The sequence below is a fragment of the Emys orbicularis genome, chromosome 8 (genome assembly GCF_028017835.1).
Source record: "Emys orbicularis isolate rEmyOrb1 chromosome 8, rEmyOrb1.hap1, whole genome shotgun sequence".
NCBI lineage: Eukaryota > Metazoa > Chordata > Testudines > Emydidae > Emys > Emys orbicularis.
This window is the reverse complement of record NC_088690.1, coordinates 89,412,864-89,417,642: the sequence shown is the minus strand read 5'-3', so window position 1 is coordinate 89,417,642 and position 4,779 is coordinate 89,412,864.

The following is a 4,779-nucleotide window of genomic DNA, read 5'->3' as shown; positions in this document are numbered from 1 at the left end:
AGGAGAGGGGTGGGACTGAGGCCTCAGAGGGATTTAGATACTTAAGTCTGAGTCAGAAGCAAGTGCCTAGCTCCGCTTGGTATTCACAGCCAGCAGCTCTTTGCTGGAGTTTGGTGCATAAGCCTTTTTTTTTTGTAAAAAAATGGAGGGGTTGGTGCCACCCTTAATTAAATAGTCATTAGGCCAGAGAAGGCCTCAGAGAATGATGCTGTATCCTAGTGGTTAGAACACTTACCTGGGGTGTGGGAAACCCCAGTTAATGTCTCTGCTCCAATGACTATTTATACAAAGTGGAACATATTCAACGGGCAAGACTGAGAAACATCCACCCCAGAATATCCCACAGACGTAGGGCACTTTCTGAGAAATGGGAGATGTGAGTTCAAATCCCAGCTCTACATCAGGCAGGCAACCCCGGCTCTTCCACATCCTGGATGAGTGGCCTCACCCAGTGTTTAATTTGTAATGAAAGAGGTGCCAGGGCTCAAGCAACTTTTATAACTGACATGGCAAGCCCAGAGGTGCCAGGGCTATGAACAGTCAAGCTTAGGGGTGCCAGGCCTCAGCCCTGGCAAGCCCTGCCCTAAACACTGGGCTAAAGATTATAACAGCATCTCCTCCTCTGGCATTTTGTACACGTGCCAACTAGTTACATGGCCTCTGAGCAGGCCTACCAGATCGGGTCCTGCAGGCAAGATAGGCAGAGGAATACTTAATACTACCATGGTTTATGTGTGAGTGAGGCAAGTGGGCATAGGACAGGGGCAGCTGTGCGCCTGCCTAATGGCAGATATCTAGGTGCCTAGGGAATGTAGGCACCTACAGGTTTAGGCAACAGCTGAGGAGTGTTTGGTGCAACTGAAGGGAGAGAATTGGTTCAGAGAAGGCTTTGTGCTCTTGTAATCCCAAGGCTGCTCTCTGTTGGGCTGGTCTGTTAGTGCAGGTTAGAACAGACTTAATGCTGCTCTAACTTGTGCCAGCTGCCAAGGGCCATGTTCATACTCCCTCTTTCCCTGCCATCCTCCCTGCAGTTGCTGCAAGGAGAAAGGAACCATAGGAGTTATGCTGGGTGACTGTGTAAGACAGCTTTAGGGCAACTTTGGATTTGTGGAACAGTCCCTGGTGCAGGGCAGGCTCTGACCCTGAGGATCTCTTTGTCTCTCAGCTGGCAGAGATTTGGAGCACTGCAGAGCTAGCACATTCAATCAAATGCCTTTTGTAACTCTGCGTCAATTTCTGTGGCTATGTTGTGAGTAGGCATTGAATGGAATCTCATCCAGCTCTGCTTGACCTAGGAAGCTTGCCATGACATAGGGTTTTGAGGAAGAGAAGGGGGGAAAGTTTTCCAATAGGAAAAAGGGAGAAAAAATACCCCATGCTCTGAAAAGGCCAATAGAAACAAAAGCACCAGAGCAGAGCGCTCTCACTAGCTAGCATACCAGTAGGGTGACCAGACAGCAAGTGTGAAAAATTGGGACAAGGGTGGGAGATAATAGGACCCTATATAAGAAAAAGACCCAAAAATTGGGACTGTCCCTATAAAATTGGGACATCTGGTTACCCTACATGCCAGTCAAAACCAGGAAATGCTCCTCCAGACAGCACTACTAATGTAGGCCCTTGTCTTGCAACTGCTACTCACATGAGAAGACCTTACTCACACAAATAAACTATTGAAGTCAGTAGGATGGCTCACATGATTAAGGATAGTCCATGTGAGGAGGTGTTTCAAATTTGGGCTAAAATTACTGTGTAATTTGAATTCTCTCTCTGTCAAATACTGAGATGTTTTTGACTCTCTACTCTGTCTCTGTCCATAGCCTTTTCTGTGCCTTCACCTGTCGTTGCCTGAAATAGAGAGACATATGCATTATGCCTACCGAAATTTATCTCATAAGATTTTAATTAATTTAGTTTGCTCACATGTTGCATCAACAACTTACAAATGTTTCCGACCAATAAATGATCTAATAATTTTTCTATATCATGGACATACCTAAAACTGAATTTCCAAAAGTATGCACAAATTTTGGGTGTCTCAGTTTTGGGGAGACCTGATTTTCAAAAGTTCTGGGCATCTGCAGCCCCCACAAAATTCCATTAGTCATGGGTGCTCAGCGCTTCTGAAAAATCAGGCCCTAGGCTTATGAAACTGAGGCACCCCAAAATCAGCGGCCACATTGGAAGACATTGGTCTAACCGTGTTAATGAATTAAATATACCGAGGTAGTATATGTCACCATGATCTGTAGCAGTGAAGGTCTCTTAAGGGGAACAAATGGAGTTTGGCTCCCCAGAGGAATGGAGCGTTAATAGAGAAAACTGCTGGTAGCTCCTGCCATATGGACAAAGCAGGATTGGTGAGAGAGGGAGGCCACTAGTGTCTTGATCACTGCTCCACTGACGGCAGAGTCATACTACAAATGGCCTGACTACTGGTACTAGTTAGAGTTGGATCAAGAAGCGAGAATACTAGTCATGTCTATTTTCTGGAGACAGCATTCTCCCCTTCATCTAACTCATGTCCTGACCCACCCTGAATCGCCTTGTCCTTCCACTTTGTACATTAAAAGCCTTGTTTTGAACTGGACTGAAGAGTACTCAACATTGCAGTACTTGATTTGATTAATAAGAAAACATGTGCTCTATTTAAGCAATAAGAACAAGGTGCAGGCATTTCTGGGGATTAATAAGCGACTGGGAGGAGCCAATGGCACTGCAGCACTGAACCATTAATCCCCAGGAAGTGCCTTGCCTTGAAGTAGCTGTTATTATAAATTAAAAAAAGAAAGAGCCAAAATTGGATTTATGTATTTTTTATGTGAGATGTAGTTTCAGTTGATATGTACAAGGCATTTCTGGAGAATGAATGCCCTGTGCTTTAGCCATCATCTCAAGGTTCAAGTCGTTTTGTGATTTCTGTTTGAACACTCAGGGAGTGAGCAATCTGAGAAGGTGCTCTTGCTTTTATTTTGGAGCAACTGCTTTCTTTCCTTATGCAGCAGGTGAAAAGATACCATTCCAGGCAGTGGTCCTGATGTAAGTCAGGGAGTATAAATAGCCGTGCACTGAATATAACAAAGTCTCACAGCAGAGCCAAAAAAAATTGTTAAGACAGAGGTGTTTACATATTTAATACTAATGGAAGCATGTTTGCTAAAAATGGGTATTAGTAGTGTTTAAAGGCTAAATGCAGTTTTAATGTTCTGACTAGAGTGGATGCACATAAAAGCTGTAGAGAACATGCCAGCGAAATCAAGTGTATTAGAGAAATAGGGGGACGTTCAAAGTGGTGGGCCTGTAACCCTGGTTAGCGATCCTGAGAGGGAATAAAACCCCCATGGCATGGTAGCTTTGATTTTCTGATTTCTCTATTCCATACAGTGAATCCCTTGAATACTTAATACACTTACTGTGATGTTTATAGGCTAGATAGTCCCATTCTCACATAATTTCACGCAAAAAGGTCTCTAAATGACAATAGATCATTCATTTTGTTAGCAATTATATAGTTTAGAGAATTTTTACCCTTTTTTGTTGAACCCAAAACTTCAAGGGGGTGGGGGAACACCTAATAATCAAACCAACTGTTGGCCTACATATAATTAAAGAAAGATCTCTACTGTGACATGAACATTCACCTCCACCAGCCTCATAGAATCACACTGCATTGGGTCTATCAATGGGAATTTAAATATATATGCTTACGGCCTCAGTGAAGGAAATGTATTTTAAGCAACAGAATGTTACAAAGAATTAGTCTGCTTTGATCCAGTGACTTGTTGTCCCCGCCTATTGCTATTAGGAGACAAGACATCTAGTTGTTTTATTTATAACAGAGCTAAATGCATGCATGCCAGCTATATCATTTAGTGGCTTTAGAAGAAGTAATAATATCACTGAAAGAGAGGCCTGATCTTACTTTCCTTTAGATCTGGCTATATTAACACAATTGTTGAAGAATGTGATCCTTAATGATCCAATCGTAATACCTATCATTACAACATTAGCAACGATACATAAACTCTGGTATTTAAAATGGGATAGCACCAACCCTGGCAGAAGTAGCATGTTTCCTAATGCTCTGGTTTAAAATCTGAATATAAATAGTTCCATGCAACTCCCCAGTAAAGACCAGTATTAAAAAAGAAAACCAGCTTTGAAGGGTGAACATATACATATTAATGGGGGATTCAAGAAACCCTATGATAGGTTGAAAGGTCTTGTCACAGTTAAATCTGTTGGGAAAGGTCAGAAAACAGCCTACTGGAAAATCGTAGATTTTTTTAAAAGTTCTAATGATGCAGAAGCTGCATAATAATCTCTCTGTGAACCACAAAAATAATAAAAGCTGAGGCCATTTCTAACATAATCTCTATCAGCAAGATGCCAGCGCTTTTCCAGATTTCCTAACGGGTCCCTGCTAATTCCATGCCAAAACTAGCAGTGGATTTCTTCCTTTTAATCTCCCCTAATGCCTTATTCGATTATTGTCACTGCTCTCCGACCGTGCACCGTCCTTTCAAACTCTAATTCCCCAACTGAAACAGTCAGACGAGGCTGAACCGCGGCGTGGAAATCAAACCGCGCGCACACACACGCACGAGAGGGTGCAGAACCAGAAGAGGGAGAAAACAAACAACTCCATCCGCACAACTGCACTTTTAGATCATAAACCACCGGGAATTACCAGGGGAGAGAGGAAAAGATGGGCTATGGAACTTGCTCCAGTTGACTAGGCAGAAGGCTATCTGGGAGTCCTGACCGCAGTGCTGAAGT